The sequence below is a fragment of the Saimiri boliviensis genome, chromosome 2, assembly GCF_048565385.1.
Source record: "Saimiri boliviensis isolate mSaiBol1 chromosome 2, mSaiBol1.pri, whole genome shotgun sequence".
In the NCBI taxonomy this organism is placed as follows: domain Eukaryota; kingdom Metazoa; phylum Chordata; class Mammalia; order Primates; family Cebidae; genus Saimiri; species Saimiri boliviensis.
The window spans coordinates 179304435-179325242 of record NC_133450.1 but is presented as its reverse complement, the minus strand read 5'-3'; positions in this window follow the sequence as shown (position 1 = coordinate 179325242).

Here is a 20808-nt window from a genome sequence, read left to right as displayed (position 1 = left end):
TCCTTCCTTGCTTATTTCCTTACTCCTCTTTTTTTCTCTTTTGAAAAAGCTAGCGCCTGCAGAACATAATATGCTAGAAATAAGCTAACTGCCAATATGCATAAGAAGATTTATTGCAACAGGGAAAGGATATTACAAGACATTGCACATATTAATCTTTCCTTTCTTGCCTGTAAAGACCTGGGTTTGGCTACTTTTTACTTGTATGCGTTTAAGGAAAGCTGTTGGGTCAGAACAGAAGATTTGGGGGATGATAGAGATTTACAGCGCAAATGTCCAGGAATGCAAGTTGACTCTGCAATTGTGTTTTCTCCCTAACAGCCCCAAAAGACTGCATCCGTTGAAGTATCATGTCCAAGAGGATGACTTGGCGGAGGTTTTCGATGCCCCTGTTCCCAAACAAACAGCCCAGCCAGGGAACTTGTCAGAAAAGATCAGTGCAGGTTTAGGGATAGTTTTTTGAAGTTTTCCTGAAATAACCAATAATGAGTTGCCAGCTTTGATAGCTCTTTTTATAGATCTTGCAGCAGCTGGATCAAAATCGAATGAAGATGTTTGCATCTGACAATGGCAGGCCTGCACATTTCTATCCTATTTCTTGAGTGCACGAATGCATTTCATTTGGGAACATGAAAGGCATATTTAGTGACAACTGATGGTTCTTTGTTTTTTAATTCCCAATAATGTCTTCAGTAAGTGCTTTTGTTAACATTTTTGCATTATACAATAGGTGACACAGGAAGATAATCGGTGTGCTGAAAGCAATTAAAGAGTTTATATCCAACTTGTTCTGCCTATTAAATGGATCCATTCAGCAAAGAAACACATTAGCATATTTACAGTAGAATGATTGTGGAAATAGGATATTCACGGGGCCTGTGCATGTTTCTCCCTTTGCAATAAGACGTATCTTCAAGATTGGAGAAAAGGAATGAGCTATTTTTCTCCCCTTGGAACTGTAAACAGAAGTAAAACTATTAATAGATGCTGTAGCTAATCCCAAGAAGCTGCAACTGAGAGATTAAATAATGTCATGAAGAGAGAAAGCTGGAATGTAGGGAGGGGAGAAACAGAGGGGAGGGTAAAGAAGTGAGTTCCCTGATCTCTGAGTTGCATTAGACAAGGACAAACTGAAGGACTCTAGCTTATCTTAGAATTGACAATTGGTAAAACAGGAGGTATCTGTTTTCACCAAAGTAAATATCATTCCATCTATTTCCTGAGTACTCTTTTAACAGGAAAACTTATGTTTTATTTTTAAAGTAGTAATCAAGATGATTTTAAATGGGGTTTGGATGCCACAGAGATGCAGCTGAGCCTAAAGGGGATGAATGGACTTTGTAAGCCAAAAACTATGTTTTGTGCTAAAAGAAAGGGAAAACTGGGAGGCCTTTGGGTAAGTTCACAGCTTGAGACTGGAACACTAACAAAGACTATAATATAACAAGAGGGATTGGACTATACTGTAATGACATCTTGTACCTGGTCTATTAGAAATGATTAAATTTCTACAAATTTTATTCCTACTAATACTCCTGGACTTTGTTGATGCTTTATTCAGTGTTGACTGAGAGGCATTATGAGTCAGCAGCTCTGCTAAGGATCATCATCTCTCTTCAGAGCTTTTCAGAAATTGTGAGGTCAGCACTGTTGACACAATTTAGTACTATTCAAAGCGTAGCCCAAAATCACGATCATGACGATCATCATCATCACCTGGAAACTTATTAGAAATGTAAATTCTCTGGCTTTATACCAAACCTAATAAATCAGAATCTCCAAGGATGGGCTCCAGGAATGTGTTTTAATGAGATCTATAGGCAATTTTTGTGCCTGCTAAATTTGAGAAGCAATGTCTTTACAGCTGAGAAATCTGAAGCTCAGAGAGTTTGAGTGAAATGTCAAGATCACACAACTTCAGAGAAACATAATTGAATTTTTACTCAGGATTTCTTGTGTTGTAAGGTAGGCTCTTTTACAGCATCGTTGGAATACCTGGTCACTCACTCTTAGGATCAGGAAATTACTTGCTTTCTGAGGATGGTCTTTCCTTAAAGGATTGTGATTGAGGATGCTTGGAATTTATGAGTAATTTGACCTGTTGTTCCCTTGCCACGATACAGGTTCTACTGTGTCTGTCAATGTGACTAATTTCCAAAAGAGGCTAGACTGGGCCACCTTTTGATTTGCAAAGAGACAAGAAAAATATAGACAGTGATAGGTCAAAGGGTGGTAGTGTGGAAAACCCATCTAATTCCATCTACTGAAACACCATGGAGGGGAGAGAATGTTGATCATTTTCAACATTTTTATCCTTATTACATTCTGGGGGAAAGAAAAGATTCTGACAATGTTATAGAAGTAAATCCAATTCATTTGTGATTTCAGGTCCCTAACATCCGCAGTGAGTTGGCCTAGATCAAGGAATTCATTGGGTGCGTGAGAATATGCAGGTGTCCCCAAACTAGGGCCTGTGGGCCGCATGCGGCCCCCTGAGGCCATTTATCCGGCCCCTGCCGCACTTCAGGAAGGGGCACCTCTTTCATTGGTGGTCAGTGAGAGGAGCACAGTATGTGGCCGCCCTCCAACGGTCTGAGGGACAGTGAACTGGCCCCCTGTGTAAAAAGTCTGGGGATGCCTGATAGAGCAGTATCTGGAAAGCAGGCTTACTGTCGTCTGGCCCCATTGACTGTCATTGTCTATGCTTGAGTAAGCATTAGCTCACGCTTTTGACATTCAGGCTGCATTGAGCACTCCGAGAGGGCCGGATACTCATTAGGATATAACTGCTTTTACTGGTATAATTTTGCTTTCACTTCACAAAATTTTTTTTTGCCCTGTTTCATGATAACATTTGGAAGTCCTGACCCAGAGCTTGAAATTTCCTATTCACTCAATGAAGACAAGCTTTCAAAATGAAATTAATGCTGTCATTTGGTAGCTGTTATCTTGAATAAAGGTTTTCAAGGAGGAAGGATGTTAGAGGAAAAACCTTTGGCATCTCATAGACAAAGTTTCCAACCCTGGGTCTGCCTTTTGCTAGTTTGTACATCCTTGGACTCATTATTTTTAATCTCTTTGAATCATAGTTTCCTTCAGTAAACTAGGGACAGCGTTTTATAGCTCATACAGTGACTGTGTGAATTAAACATGGGTGTTCATATGTTTAGTCTGTCCAGGACCATCCGGGTTTATACCTATTGTGTTGATGTAATTATGTATAGCCTTCTCTTTTACTCTGAATGTATCGTGAGTTAGATGATGAATTGTAGAGTCACACTAATTAAATAAGATAACATGAAACATGCTGATATATGTAATGTAACATATCTCATTGGTATTCAGTAAATGAGAACTATTATTTGAAATATCTTATCTTGGAGCCAGTTGTATATCCCCACTAAACCAGATTTAGTTTTCTTCCCTGGAAAGTAAATGTCCAAACACTCATGGCTGTGTATATCTGTGCTAACGGGTTTGATAAACCCGTGCAGCCTCTTTGCCTGAGCCTTCTCTTAGATCAGTAACAGCAAGAGCCTAGAGCAAAATGGACTGCTTACTTCTGGAGAATTGGGTGTTGCTGTCACTTAGGGAGAATTGTCCCATTGGTGTGGGATTTGAAGATTTTAGAGGAAAATTTATGTTACAGCAAAAATGTGTATTACATTTATTGAGTCTCTATTTAACGCCAGGTACTCTACATTTCTGAACTCAAGGTGGGCATTCTTATCTCCATCTCACAAATGAGGAGCCTGAGATTCAGCAAAGGAACAATTTTTAAGATCATGCATCTGAAAAGAAGAAAAACCAGGAGTAAACGTGGCATTTTTTTCTGTCTCCTAGGCACATGCCCTTTCCACAACAATACTCAAATGCCATTAATGGTGACCAGTGCTAACACCACATAAAATGAGTAATACTGATGAGTTTAATATCATTCTTGGCTACCTTTCTTTTACCAGTAGAGTAAAGCACTTTGTGTTAAGGAAGGAAGAAACTTCTAAAGCTAAGCTGGACTTCTTTGATCTCAGTGTTTCTCCTCTATATGCCCATCATAAATATAGCTGTTCATAGATCATTGAGCATCCTGGCTATTAATTGCTGCTATGCTGTAGCTTCTTCCAAACATCCCCAAATTAGGATTATTATAAAGCAGAAGGTCTGATTTGGGCCTGATGTGGGAGACATTAATAGATAAAATGGGAAGAAGAGGAGGAAGAGGAAAAAAAGGCGGGAATGACTGTCAGATTAGGACACTCTCCTCTTAAACAAATGGGGACTTTTTTGAAGAAACCCATTTCTTCCCCATTTCCCAACCATTTTAGGCTAATTCTGACCTGCATTAGGTAGATAAAGATAAATGTGAATTTTAAATTATATTTAATCTTCATTAAAGTAATTATCTCTGTTAATGAAAAATTTGCTGGGTTGTGGTTGTGCAATGGAGTATGAAATCCTAAGTGAATAAAATCAATTTTATTTTCAGGCTAGCTTTTCTGTCCATTAATAAACAAGACACAGAAAATATATTTGCTCAGAGTCATGCAGCCTGCTCATAGCTCACAAAAAAAACCAATACCACTTAAAAAAGCAGGACAGTTGGCTCTCCATTTCTCACTCTTCATTTTCAATCTAAAGGAGAGGTTTCATCCTGTGGAAGTTCCTTGAGTTTCCACACTGGCATTGTTTTACTGGGCTCAGCCATGAGACAACTCTGGGTGATATCTCACACCCAAGCGACTGCTCTAATGGAATGGTGTTTGTGTGGTGCAGTGTATTTCATGGAAGTGCTTTGATTTATTAATCACATACGTATGAATTAGACTCTGGCATGCTTATGTTTCCTAATGTATGAAAATTGCTTATTTATTTCCCTACTGTTACAATGGAAAGAAACAGACTGCTTCTAAATAACAGTGTTCTATAGTGTGAAGCAATTAAGTGAGTTATGCATGCCCTTCAGGAGGAGGATAATGGGAAATTGGTGCCAGCTAGGTCTCACTGTTGCTGGTGAAAAAGAAAAGGACATGTCACAGAGGAACAGAGACTTGTCCATATTTCAGTGCAAACATGAGGGCGTATTATTGTAGCTAAACCCTAAGATTGATTTAGTTATTCTGTTTTACTTTATTTTTTTGAGACAGGATCTCACTCTGTTACCCAGGCTCGTGTGAACTGGTGTGATCATGGCTCACTGTAGCCTCAGCCTTCTAGTCTCAAATGATCCTCCCACCTCAGCCTCCTGAGTAGTGGGTATTACTGGTGCATACCACCATGCTCAGCTAATTTTTGTATTTTTTCTTGAAACGTGGTCTTGCCACGTTGCTCAGATTGGTCTTGAACTCATGAGCTCAAGCCATTGGCCTACTTGTCCTCACAAAGTTCTGGGATTGCAGGTCTGAGCACCTGCGCCTGGCCTAAACCTTAAGATTGAGCTTCCATGACTTGCTTAGTTAAAACTTTTGAAAAAAATACAAAAGAACTGACAAGAGTACCATCTTCAGAAGGTAAGAGTTAAAGATGTCAATGACAAATTTTCCCTTTATATCTCTTTCTTTTACACCCTCCAAACTTAACAATAATGACACAAACCACCCCTAAACCAGAATGTGCATATGACAGCAGCCCTGCTAGTTGTGGGTGGTGCTATAGTGCAGTGAGAGGAGGAGCTCTAAGTTTCCTTCTACGAAGTATGAATTTCTATGTATTGAGTTCGTGACATATATGCTACTTATTATTCATGAAATTACATAGTGCTTTTATGTGCTACATTTTGTTCCAGTTGTTCACTTATTTAATAACAACACTATGAGGTGGTTTCCCTACTATTCTTATTTTACATATGAGAAAACTAAGCCACAGAGAGATTAAATCACTTGGTTAAAGTTACACAGTTGGTAAGTGGTAGGGCTGGAATTTGAACCTGGGCAGCCTGGCTCTAAAGTCAATGCACTTAATTAACTGTCATGCCTCCTTGATTCTCTCGTTTAGGTGTGACCAGAGTCACATTACTGAATCACTCGGAACTTTGTAAATGAGAAAGGTAACATTTACTGAGGTTCTGCTTACGTACTCTGTTTGACTCTATGTGGATATCATCTCATTCACCTTTTGTAATTACCTATAAGGCAGGCAAATTTTCTTCAGTTCATACACAAGGAAAGTGGCTCAGAGAAATTTTGTAGGCCACAGGGCACATAAGAGATGAAGCAGTTCGAGGCTTAGGTCTGCCTGTCCTAAAGCTCACATTTCTTCTGCTATGTGGTGTTCTAGGGCTCTTAGGGGGACACTTAATAAATGTGAAAGTGCACTTCCTGGTACATTATGCACTCAATAAAAGTAAACTCTGTAAGTGCTTGGCAAATTGCATGGAAATGTTTATCATTATTGTCAGTGCCTTGGTCTGATGGTAGCAGAGGAAAGTGTTCTTAATGGAAGGGTGTGCCTTCCAGGATTCTGATCAATCAATAGTCAATGGTGATGTTTACTGCACTTATGGCTAGGAGATTCTCGCTTAGAGAGTTCTAAAATAGAAAAGACTACATGAATTGCTTAATTACAAAATGATAGGCTGCATTCCTCCTAAACTCTCTGCTAAAACTCAATTTCGGTGGCTATCAAGGAGCTGAATAGGCAAACTGCTTCTTGAAATTTTTGTTTTAGAGTAAGAAAATAACATACTCTACAAAGGATACTACTGTAACAAATACTATGTCCTCTACCTCAGGATGAGTACGTTATAGGTAATAATGGCTTCAGATTATTCTTTAAAGAAATAAGTCACTACAGTTAGATCAGCGTCTCCTATATTCCTCTTAACAATCATGATCCTTTTTCTTTCTTCTTCCCCTCCATCCAGTCATCATCATGAATTTTGTGAATATCTAATTTACGTATTTTACTTTTAAACTAATATACATGTAATCACAGTGATGACATTGTTTTAAATGTAAATATTTACATAAGTAGTTATTTAACTGCTCTTTTCATAATGAATCTCATGTGATATTTAATGATGTCAATAGAGATATCTCTAGTTCATTAATTTTTAGATGGTATTTCATCTTCTAAATACACACAAATTTATTAATACCCCTATTTTTTTGACATTTAAATTATTTACAATTATTGTCATGCAGAATTGAACACTGAACTTTCAGCTTACATTGTTAGAATTATGTAAGTACTGCCCACAGCTGACGTCATAGGTTTCCATATCTTTTTCTCTTGGTAATATCGTTCCTCAATTCCTTAACCCTCTTTCTTTGATCTGTACTAGACCTGCTGCTTTGCTGTCCTCCCAGATTTTTTTTCATTATCATCCTATCATTCCCTTCTTTCTGGTTGGTCTGCTTCCGGACCCCATTAAAGAGGATGTTATTCCTGATACTTGGTAAAGATGGTAAGAAAGACTGTGCAATAAGGACTACTACAATGGGGTTTTGTAGTAGGGAGGTGAAGTTAGGCTCAAAAGGGAAAGGTGGGAATTTGTAGACAAGGAACAAGATGGAGTCAGTGGATAGAAAATTGCTGAGAGGAAATTACATCAGGGGCAAAAGGTGATTCTGGATAAACTGACCTAACAAGATTCTTGCTGAATGTAGGCCAGGGTGATAGAACATAACCTGGAAAAGGTGGAGAACTAGGAACCACAGAAGACCTCAAATAGCCAAAATAATTCAGGGAAAAGAAGAAAAAAGCTGGAGGCATCATACTACTTGATTTTAAAATGTACTACAAAGCTATTCTCACCCAAACAACATGATACTGGCATTAAAATAGACACATAGACCAGTAGAACAGAATGGAGAATCCAGAAATAAATCCATATATTTAGAGCCAACTCACTTTTGACAAAAGTGCCAAGAATTTTTAGTGGGGAGAGGACAGTTTCTTCAATGAATGCTGTTGGAATATGAATATTTATAAGCAGAAAAATGAAAGTAGACTTCTCTGTTGCCATATACAAAAATCAAATAAAATGGATTAAAGCACTTAAATATACAACTTGAAACTATGATACTACCAGAAGAAAATATTGGAAAAATGCTTTAGGACATTGATCTGGGCTAAGATTTTTGGTTACGACCTCAAAAGCACAGGCAATAAAAGAAAAAATAGACAAATTGGATTACATCAAGAGTAAAGCTTCTGCATAGAAAAAGGAAACAATCAACAGAATGAAGAGAAAACCTATGAAATGGTAGAAAATGTTTGCAAACCTTCAGAAGCGATTAATACTCAGAATATATAAGGAACTCAAATGAATTAATAGTATTAAAAAAATCCCCAAATAATCTGATTTTAAAATGGACAAATGATCTGAATAGGCATTTCTCAAAAGACATGCAGATGACCAACAGGCATGTGAAAAAATGTTCAACATTACTAACCATCAGGGCAATGCAAGTCAAAAATCACAATAAGCTGTCATCTCACCACAGTTAAAATGGCTTTTATCCAAAAGATGGAAAATAACAAATACTGGCAAGGATTTGGAGAAAAGGGAATGCTAGTACATTGCTGAGGGGAATATAAATTAGTACAGTCACTATGGGAAATAGTATGGCAGTTACTCAGAAAATTGCAAAGAGAACTACTGTGTGATCCAGCAATCCCACTGCTGGGTCTATATCCAAAAGAAAGAAAATCAGTTCATCAAAGAGATGTCTGCATACTCACATTTATTGCAGGGTTATCTATGATAGCCAAGATGTGAAATCAACCAAGTGCCCATCAATTGATGAATGGATAAAGGAAATGTGGTATATATGCACAATGGAATACTATTCAACCATAATAAATAGTAAAATCCATTATTTTTAGCAACAGATGAATGGAGGTCTTTATTTTAAGTGAAATAAGCCAAACACAAAAATACAATTATCCTATTTTCTTAATCATATGTGGGAAGGAAAAAAGTTGATCATAGAGGTAAACATAGTATCGTGGTGACCAGGGGCTGGGAAGGGTGAGGGATAATAAAGAGAGGTTGTTGAATAGATAAAAAACACAGTTCAATAGAAAGAATAAGTTCTAGTGTTTATTATTACAGTAGGGTGACTACAGTTAACCTAAGTTATTATATATTTAAAATAGGGGAGGATCTGAAATGTTCTCAACACTGAAAAATGATAAATGTGTTAGGTGATGGAGATACTAATGGCCTTGATTTGATCATTATACATTTTGTGAATTTATCAAAATATCACATTGACCCCATAAATATGTACAATTATTATGTATAATAAAAATTATATAAATGTATGGTGTGTAACATATTTTGTAATATGTGTATATTGTATACATATATATTATCTCAAACACATCATCCATTTGTGGTGAGAACACTTAAAATATACTCTCTCAGCAATTTTCAGGTATATAATACAGCATTGTTAGCTGTAGCCTCCATGATGCAAAATAGACCTCTTAGCCAACATCTCTCCAGTCTCCTTCCACCTCATCCCTGGTAACCATCATTCTATTCTCTGTTTGTGTGAGTTATACTTTTTTATTTTTCTTATATGGGATCATGCAGTAATGTTCTCTAGTTTTATCCATGTTGTTGCAAATGATAGGATTTCCTTCTTTTTAGAAGCTGAATAGTATTCCATTGTGTATATATACTACATTTACTTTATCCATTCATCCACTGAAGGACACAGGTTGATTCCATATCATGGTTATTGTGGATAATGCTGCAATAAATGTTGGAATGCAGATATTTTTTGACTTACTGATTTCATTTCCTTTCAACTCAGCAGGTGGACTACTGGATCGTATAGTAGGCCTATTTTTAATATTTCGAGAAACCTCCGTACTATTGTCCATAATGTCTGTACCCATTTACATTTCCTTCAACAGTTTACAAGAGTTCTGTTTCCTCCATATTCTCACCGACACTTGTTATCTTTTGTCATTTTGACAATAGCCATTCTAACAGGTGTGAGATGATATCTCATTTTGTTTTTAATTTGCATTTTCCTGTTGATTAGTGATGTTGAGAATTTTTTCCTTCACCTGTTGGTCATTGTGTGTCTTCTCTTGAGAAATGTTTATTGAGGTTCTTTGCCCATTTTTAAATTGGGTTATTTATTTTCTTACTAATGAGTAGTTTGAGTTCCTTACATATTTTTGATTTTAGCCCTTATTGCAAGAATAATTTACAAATATTTTCCTCCATTCCATAGGTTGTCTCCTCATTTTGTTGATAGTGCCTTTTGCTGTGCATAATACCTTCTAAGCTTTTTTTCTTGGTAATTGATTTGAATGCTAAATTCATTATATATATATATATATATATATATATATATATATATATATACATTTAGAATTATAAATTTTCTCCAAGACTTGTTTGGGTAGCATTTTGGTATACTGATATGTGGGACTGTCCTTTTTAAACTAATTTCAAAATATTTAAAAAGTTTTCTTGTAATGATCACCTTTGACTCCTAATTTATTCAGAAGTTATTTTTAAGATGGTTCCACAGTGTAATGGTAAGCACTCTGGACTCTGAATCCAGAATATATTTTTAAATATCTAAACCTTTATTTCAACTTTTCTAAAAGTGTGTTTTTATTATTATTCTTATTAAGTAGCATTTAGAGTTAAAATATTAAAGTATTTTAGTTGAAATTATATGATCTATTTTTAGAAGTGGTCTATAAATACATTTATTAGATTAACTTAATAATTGAGCTATTAGATCTAGTAGATATATTTAAAAATATGCCATTACATTTGTGGATTTAATGATTTCTTCTAGTAATTCTTTCAGTTTATGCTTTACATATGTTAAAACTATATTAATATTCTTAATTAGATGTTTATCAGTTTATAGTTATATTTACTTTGTGGCTTTCTATCTTTTATCTTTATGCCATGTTACTCTTAATCTCTGTTAATGCATTTTGCCTTTAATTTTGTTTTACCTGACAATAATATTGCTTTGCCAGTTTATATTTATTTATTTGCCTATTTATTCATTTAATTACTCAGTAGCAGGTTTAGTGAGGTAAAATACACATAAAATAAGCTGTATATATTTAAATTATACAATTCAACATATGGACCTCAATCAAAAGAATAAATATATTCATCATCCCCACAAGTTTCCTTGTGCCTCTCCTTTCTCATCCTTTCTGTCCCCTCCTCTGGCAACTACTGCTCTTATTACCATAGATGAACTTTTTTAGAATTTGTAGAAGTTTAAAGTTTTATATAAAATAATTAAAAAAACAATTTTATGTAAATATTATCATACATAAGTACTCAATTTTGAGTGCTTTTATTCACATAGTATAATTATTTTGAGATTCTTATTTGTAGCGTGTGTATTGATCTTGCTTTTTCTATTTAATCTGATAATCTCTGTCTGAAATGGGGTGTTTAGATTATTTACATTTAATGTAAATATTGAAAATGGTTGCATTTAAATTTACTGTGTGGATATTTGCTTTCTCTTTGCCTCACCTAGTCTCTTTACTTTTTCTCCTTCACTGGCTTCTTTGGATTAATTGGACATCAATTATTATTTCATTTGATCTCTTTTTTTTTTGGCTTATTAGTTATCAATTCTTTATCTATTATTATAGTTATTGCTTTAGGGTTTATATTATACATCTTAAATATTTCACAGTCTACTTTGAACTGATATTATACCATTTCATGTGTAGAATAATTATTTAGATGCATTTCCTTTTAAGTTATTAAAATATCCATATTAATAGTAGAATTTCTAATGGTCTAATTTTTATTTTTTCTGTTCTTAACGTCTGCTTTTTTCATTTGTAATTTCCTTGTTCTATATTCTTTTCTTTTTAATTTGAAACCCTAAATATAATTTATGTTAAAGTTATTTTGAGATTTCTTCATTACTTCCATCTTACTGTGGCTGAATTTATCTTCCTTATTGTTAAGTTTGTGGTTGTCTTTCTACATACTCGGTTTTCCCACCCTTTCTTCTCTAATTCTATACCCTTCATTTATTTAGCAGGTGAGTATTTGCATCCACCTGGTTTACCAGGTGTCATTTTGATAGCTCCCACTTTCTTTTGATTTTGGTCTTAAGGAAGATATAGCCTTGGACCAGAAAGCAGCTTGGCTCACATACTGTTTGCTGCTGCTGCTGCTGCTTCCTCTCCTTCTCCTCCTCCTCCTCCCTTTCCTCCTCCTCCTCCTTCTCTCTCTGTCTGCCTCTCTCTCCTCTCTCTCTCTCTCTCTCCTATTTCTCTCTCTCTCTCTCTCTCTCTCTGTGTGTGTGTGTGTGTGTGTTTTATTTTTAGTACCGTGGTTTTCAACTACCTTTAGACCTGGAAGCATCTGCAACTTTTCTCAGCCTGTTCTCCAGGAAAGCCTGCTTTAGTGATGAATTCAGTCAGCGATTTTCTCTCTCTTCCTTGTAATGAAAAAATGACCTGTTGTTCCCTGTTGCTCTGCAGGAGTTGAGTATATGGTTATTTTTGTCTGCTTATAGACCTGGAGTACAGTAGGCCATTGGCTTCAACCCTGACCATCATTGTGAGTTTCTATTCCATTTCTGATGCAATGGACTATATATCTTGTTTGGGGGCCTAAGTATGTCTTTAATTTTAAATATTTTATTTTTCATTTTTATTTTGGTGCGGTACAAGAAGCTCAAAATACAAACTCATAGAGCCATATTTATTTGGAATCTGCTCTTTATCCCCAAGACATTGATGATAAATTGTTTTATTCTCATTACCACAGCAGAAAAAGTACTGAGAGAAAATCCCACCAAAAAGTGGCTGTAACTCTCTCTACTTTGTTCCTAAAGTCTCTTGCTTGTGATGCAGATATGCTTAGTCCTGTCCTCAACTCCATTCAGATTTACCTTTTGGTGTAAGAATTAGAGAAGCAGAAAATCAGTTATTGGTCTGGAAGACTGTAGGATCATTGGTAGTTTTTTTTTTTTTTCCTTTCTTTCTTTTTTAACAGTTACATTTTAAATTAAAAAAAAATGAACAGGAAAAAATGATTAAATTACAGAGACCTCCCATTCTCTGTGTAAGATAAAGTTGTTCAGTTGAGTTAGAAACAAATCCAGTTTTTCCTGGGTGTTCTGATCCTCTCTCTGGAATTGGCACTTTACATCTTATGATTCCTGTTGTCAATCTCTGCTTTCCTGTACCAAAAGGGAATCTCACAATTATGTAACATTTTCTTTTTAACCTAACAGAAACAGTTTATTATCTACTTTCATCATGTATAGTACTGCAATGTGGTTCTCTTTTTCTCAGATAATCTGGAGATGGAGGGAAAGAAACACCTCATTTTTATTATTATCTTTCTTAGCAAACTCTTACATTCTCACTAAAGCTCCACAAACATGACAACACATGCATCAGGCCACCTGCTGCTGTTTGTGTGACATAAGTAAATTTCTCTCAGTAGTAACATTGCAGTTACTACAAAGCATCTGAAATTATGAGGAATTCTTCATCTGGTTTCTTTTGGAAACTGATTTGCTTGCATTGGTAGAATTTATGCCTTGATATTTGAATTTCTAATAATTTAAGGAAAAAGCTTAGATGAAAGGGAAGAAAAAATCTTCATTGAAACACAGAACTGTTTAGCAATGATTAATAAGTGATTTTCTATGATCATCTAGCTATTGAGCTGTTCTCTCTTTTTTTTTTTATAATTTCTAAGAACCTAGATTCTGGAACAAGACTAAGTTCAAATGGTTCTTCCATTTATTAGCTATGGGGCCTCAAACAATTTACTTAACCCCTCTGTACGTTGCTTTTCTCATCCATTAAATGGGGCTTGAGATTGTAACTACTTCATATAGATATTGCATGTATTTAATAAATTCAGACATGCAAAACACTTTTAACTGTGCCGAGAGCATAGTTAATGCTTAGTAAATAATGCTAAATTATTTTTTATTGTCTTCTATATGCAAGACTTTATTCTAGGCAATAAGGATACTTTGGTGATCATGACAGAAAAGTTCTCTGCTATTAAAGAGCTTTAGTGGGGAAAAACATAGTAAATAAATAAAACAAATTATTGAGATAATTCTAAGTATTAATAAGTACCATAAAGAAAATTTAAAAGTTTATAATTTTCAACACTGGAATTGAAATTGCAAACCAAACACTTATTTTATGGTTGAGCCAAATAGGTAAGCCCAGTGATAGATAGTATCACAATTTCTCAGAATTGTACATAATTTGACCTGGAACCATATAAAAGATATGAAGAATGGGTCTAGAGCATCAACCTAATTCTGTGTGTGCCAGATACTTGTATCGGAGGCTTATGTCTTCATCTTTAGCGGATCCTCTTCTATTGCCATGGGCCTCTCTCCCTGCAAGGATTTCTCCTTCCACTGCTTACTTTATTATTCTAAGTTTAACCATTTACATGTAAATGGGATCACTTGCTTCCAAATTCACCATTCCAATGGGTTGCATTCCAGATGAGGGCTGAGTCAATAATCGTTTTGTTTATCTTGTGCTTTATCTTGTAAGATACTTGATTCCAATGGGTGTATGTCATAACTGATTAGTCCACATACAGGAGTAGCAGAAATTGAATTACTGTAGGAAGACATTGAGGATATAAAAATCTGTAGCAAATAAATGATGGGACAATTTATTTTGCCTATTGTTCATTAGGTTGGACTCATTAGGTTTCATTAGTTAGAATCATAAGGCCCAAAATGATACTTCTGAATCTGCAGTTTATTGCCAGAAGAGGACACACGACGGCAAGATCATAGTATATTAGAACACTGGTAAGCAGTAGGGATATTCATTGCAGCCAGAGGCTACCTCACAGCAAAGGGTCTCGAGAAGCCAGTAGTAGCTTCCTGTCATCCTCTCACAGCAGGGCTGTATCAGACGCTCTTTCCCTTTCAGATTACCAACAACTAACGTGTGCATGGAACACCACAGGACCAGAAAGCCCAAGACTGAGTTTCAGCCCAAGACTGAGTTTCTCTTGTACTCCATTGGGCATGTAGGCACTTCATTGCTATGTGACCAGAGCCAAAGTAGGAGTCCTCTGGGGGTCTCATTGAAACTGGGTGCACACCATCAATCTTGCTGATAGGCTAGTATAAATTAGCCCCAAACAACACTATTAAAAACTGCATTTCATGCCTTGACCAGATGTCAGTATCCTGCAGGTAAATCTTTGATTTCAGAAAAGCAGCTCAGGCCAATTCCAGACCTCCTGGGATTAACCCTCTTAGCACACCTATTTTAATGATGAATTAAATCTAATCCCTTTAAGGTTTCCATAGTTTCCTCTATATTTGGTATAGAAAAAATTACTACAGATTTCTGGGTAAGGGTATTGTATAGAATGTTAATGTAGCATTGCTCTGATGAATGTGGATAGTAGAAATGCAGAGTGGTGGGTTTCGACTGATCTCTAATAAACTTCTCAGAGTATTAAGAGATTTGGGAAGACTTAAAACCTAAAGCACTGATCTCTAGGTATCATTAAGGATTCATTAGAGGAAGTCACACCACAGAAGTTAATTTTATTTTCTGATATCTACATAACACAAAAATGTTCTGCATTTTTAATTTCAAAGCATTCGACAAATGCTTTAGTGGTGTTTTTGTGGATAAGAGGAAGGAATATGGTCCAGACAAATGGGACTTATATCTAGTAGTACAACCTGAACCTACATTGTTCTTGCTAATGAATTGGTGCTAACTTGGGGGGAGATCTCAAAGAGGCATCCCATTTAATGATTATATCTAACAAGATACAAATCTGGAAGACACAGCTAACACATTCCAACAATGCAAAGAGATGGTGATGAGCTATATAGCTGGGCCAAAATGATTAAAATGGAATGTAAGTGAAGTGATGTCCACCTCTCATTTTACAATAGCTAATATTCATCAGATACTTACGAGGTGCTAGATACTGTCAGGCCTTTTCGAGTATCAGCTCACCACGTCCTCACCACCTGATGAGGTCAGTATTTTTACTGCCTCCAGCACTTAGATGTGCTCACGAAGTTCAGGGAGTTTAAATAACTTGCTCAAGGTTTCAAAGCTTTTTAGTGATGAAAGCAGGTTTCATAGGCAATTTGACTCTAAATCTCATGTCTCAGTTAGATACAGGGTAAGGATTGGGGAAACTTAACTAATAATCTTAGTAAAATATTTTAAATAGCCAGCATGCTCACTGTAAGCCCTATGAAATAGCTCCTGCAGCTACTGGAAAACAGATTGCATTAGTTTCCATCTCTTTTTTTTCTCCATTCCATTGACATTTTTTAAAAAGTAGGTAATAAAATCTGGTTCTAATAATGGTATTCCTTTGCTGAAAATGTTTCGATAGCTCCCTTTTACCTAAACTCTTTTGCTGAACTTGCATTCATAGCTTCACCTCACACTACCCTCCCCACACTACCCACTAGTGGCTTTAGGCCGCTTTGCACAAACTCATTCTGAATGTCCTAATTTCTCTGCAAATTAAATTTTTGACACCTTTCCCAGGTGAAATGCTGCCTCTTCCAGCAGTAGCTAAAAGGCTGAAAGAACTTTCTAACAAGAGTAAAAATTATTATCATGATTATTTTGTATTAATTATTCATGTACCAAAGGATACCACACACTGGTTTTTTTAGTTCAGTCACCTACTGAGTCTCATTCCTGCTTTCTCCTGAGAGAAATTGGACTCTCATAAGCTGACCTTTTGTGCGAAACTAGATAAAGCATGAGCACAATCTGTCTGAAGCTCTTGCAAGAAAGCCACCCATAAACAGCTGTTTGTGCTGTGATAAAGCTTCCCTGGTGTACTGTGGCTCTCGGATGGGTCTACATAGTCCTGTGTGATTTTGTCAGAGATTCAGAAGTGAGATGGATTGAATTTAGAGTCTGGTCAGAGTTGTCAATAACCTGTGACATGGTTTGGCTCTGTGTCCCCACCCAAATCTCACCTTGAATTGGAATAATCCTCACATGTCATAGGAGGGACCCAGTGGGAGGTAATTGAATCATGGGGGTGGGTTTTTTTCTTTGCTGTTCTCATGATAGTGAATAAGTCTCATGATATCTGATGACTTTTTAAAAGGGAGTTCCCCTGCACAAGCTCTCTTGCCTGCTGCCATGTTAGATGTTCTTTTGCTTACCCTTCATCTTCTGCCATGATTGTGAGGCCTCCCCAGCCATGTGGAACTGTGAGTTCCTTAAACCTCTTCTCTTTATAATTTACCCAGCCTTGGGTATATCTTTATTAGCAGCATGAGAACAAACTAATACAACCTGTTCCCAAACACTGTCTACAGCATTTCTCCCAAGAAATTTTTTAATCTTCCCTGATGCCCCGTTCATGTATGTACTTTTGTCCTCTGTTTCTCATTTGCTTCAAAACATGTGGTGCTTATCAATGAAGGAATATTTGACACTATAAGAAAATTATAGAAAACATTTTCCCTGTCTCAATTCCAAGGATAGAAGTAATTCTTTATTTTTAATTTTTTTTTTTTTACTACAGCATTTATCAGGGATCTTCTTAGATTTGACCAAACATTAAGACACACCACACTCTGGTTTGCTACACTTGACATCAGTCCACTCAGAGGACACAGGACAAGAACCAGAGCTGGTCCACAGGGCAGCTGTAGATAGTTCGCTCCACAGCAGTCCTGCAGCAGTCTACACAGCAGAAGGCACAACTGCCCGTGGTCAACTCACTTATGAAAAAGTGAAATCCACATTGGACAGGTGCAGGGGCTGCCCTGGTCTGAAAGCCTCGTGCCTGACAGGAGCCAGTATCTGTTGTGATAATTCCATAGACAGAGCTTTCAGAGTCCCTACTCAGGGCAGGCCAGTTATGAGTCAGCAAATTTAGAGAAACTCAAAGTTTGGCCTCACATCAAGGATATGTAGCTCTCCCAGGTTGGATACAATCTATCTATCAAGGGTCACTTCTTTTCAGCATAATCAATGTTGTTTAATAACATAGTTGACACCTACCATTTTTATTTCTTTCCCAGGTAACAGCTAGGATGTGAACCAAAGGTCATACCCTCAGAAACAAAAAGCATTTTGTTAACACTTTTGCCCAAATAATATTGTAAATGTTATGATTACTTTTATTTTTTTTGGATTGGTTGCAGGAAGTTTGAAACGTGAATAGCAAACAAGGGGTGAGGGAATCCTAATCACAGAGCATTGATTTGCTCAGACAATAGTTGGATTATCTTGGTTATCACTTACAGCTTTTTGGGGTGGTGTAAAGCAGTAGCATCACAGTTTTAAGAAACTTTAAAAAAGATGAATACTATATTTCCCCGAATTATAATAGATTTTTTGAGCAATGACTATCAGTCAATACTTTAATTATGCTAGCTCAAGGAATCTTTAACATGATATGAAGTGTCTCTATTTTGTTAATGAGAAATTAGGACTTGGAAGATTAAACCATTTGGCTGATTCCACGAAGACAAATCCATACATGTTATCAATCAACTGATTTAAGATATTGCCTCTAGAACTTACTAATGAGTATTCACAGTTTTTAAAAGCTATGTACATTTTGTCATGTTCACTTAAGATGTCATAAACATTTCCAATAATTTTACCTAGTCTTAATGGTCACCATATATAAATATGAGCATATTGTTCTAATATACTGAAATATAATAATTTACTTAACAATACTCTCTTCTCACAGATATATTTTGGTTTCATTATTTCATCTCTGTAATTAATGTTGCCAGGGCATCTTCTTGCATGTAATTTTTTTGGAGGGGTTCTCTGGTTACTTATCTCATGATTTCTTCTGCTGTAAGGAGGACAGAGTGATCATTTTTTCCCCAGATCTGATACATCCAAATTATATTCTGCTAATTTTACTATGGTTTGATTTTATTTACATTTTTATTCCATATGGAATTATTTTGACTTTTAGAGAAGGATGTGGATTCAATTTGTTTTTTTTTCTAGTTGCTAGCCAGTGTTCTTATTCCTTATTTAAAATTATTCTGTAATATTGTTTGTAATATAGTTGTAATAGAGGAAGTTCCTAAATATTTTGAGTCAATTTCTGATCTTTCTCTTCAAATTCACTGAAAGATATATCCATTTGGGAAGTAGTATCACGGAGTTTTAATTATTGTTTCTGTGTAATACATAATTCGCTTTCCCCTTATACTCTGTTGATGTTTTGTGGCTATTGCTTGATATTTTCATTTGTTTATTTTTCAGAATAAATTTCAGAATCATTTGGCTAAGTTCCACAACATAAGAAAATCCCGATGAAATTTTAATTTGATTCCTCTAACTCTATAAATTAACTAGACTAGACATTTTTGCAACATTTTGTCACCACTTTCTGAAATACAGTACACTTATCTACATGATTCCCTTACTCTCTCTGTCTCTATATACATATAAACCTATATATGTCTTAATTTTATTTTGTCTTTTTTTAAAGCCAAGTTGGTTTTATATATACATATGAACATACATGCATGTTCTTTAATTATTTCATTTTTCTCTATACCAAATGAAACATTTCTTTTTTCCATTGTATTTTAAAAATTGTATAAAATACAACTTTTGGCATAATAATATTACATGCCTACATTTAAATGTCTTATGTTTCAAAAATTTTAGCAGTTTTAAAATAATTTTTAGGTATATAATATTGATTTCAAAAATAATTACTTTGTAACCTTCCAACAGTTAAACAATTACTGAATTTCCCAGAACTTTCCAAATAACACCATATAATAACAATATCCTTAATTTGTTCTCGATTTAAAAGGATTCACTTTAAAAGTAAATGGAGAGATATGTATGTTTTGTTCAATAAAAAAGTAATTTGTAAAATTAACATAAATAATATTTTATCATTAAATTATTTTTTGGGACAAGATACTCTGCAACAAATACAATAAATTATTCCATTTTTTCTATTTATTAAAATAATAAAAATTTACCAAAGATATTTTGTATGTATTGAAATGATGATGTGATTCCTATTTAGCACATTTATATTATATATTACAGTTATAGATTTCCTAATGTTGAGCTATGCTCTTTAATACTCTAAATTAACATTTCTGATATTATACTATTTGGTCAATGTATAAAAACAGTGTTTTAAGGGGCTTCTTAACAAGTGAGAGTTAACTCACAAGTTGGCCATTAGGGTGGCGAAAGATGTGGAGAATGGCATAATATGAGAACTACAATTTTTAGCCTGGAGAAGAGAAAAATGAAATTGTCTGCTTTAGAAAGAAAATCATGGTAATTTTTTAGTTTAAAGGACTTTTATCAGAGAAGATTATTTTAATTTAAAAATTTTCCGGAGGGAAGAACTAGTTAAAATGGGGTTAGAGAAATACAGATTGAAAATATTTTCTATTAACTTCAGAGTTTTAAAATTTAAATATCCCAGTTCAAATGATTGAGCCTCATCATCAATATAAATGTTGAAGCAGAGGGTGGATGATCTTTGATCTGTAGAAAATCTTCGGCATAGGTTGAATGGTTGGTCTGGATAACCTTTTTGGTAGTTTCTAATTGCAAAGCTATGAATCTGATGTTTTGCCTAAATAACACGTTATGTGTTATTATTTCTATTCTATAAATATTTTTTGAAACCAATATGGTAGGCAGAATTCTAATATGGTCCCCCAAATTCCTGGCCCCTAGTATATTTGTTTTTAGATAAGAGGGTAGAAAAATCACTCTATCATAGGCCTCTTGTAAGTAAGGAGGTGTAAAGTCCCTCAAAAGAGCAGAGAGAATAAAAAAAACCTCAGAAACTTAGATACCTGGAGACTGTGAATAATT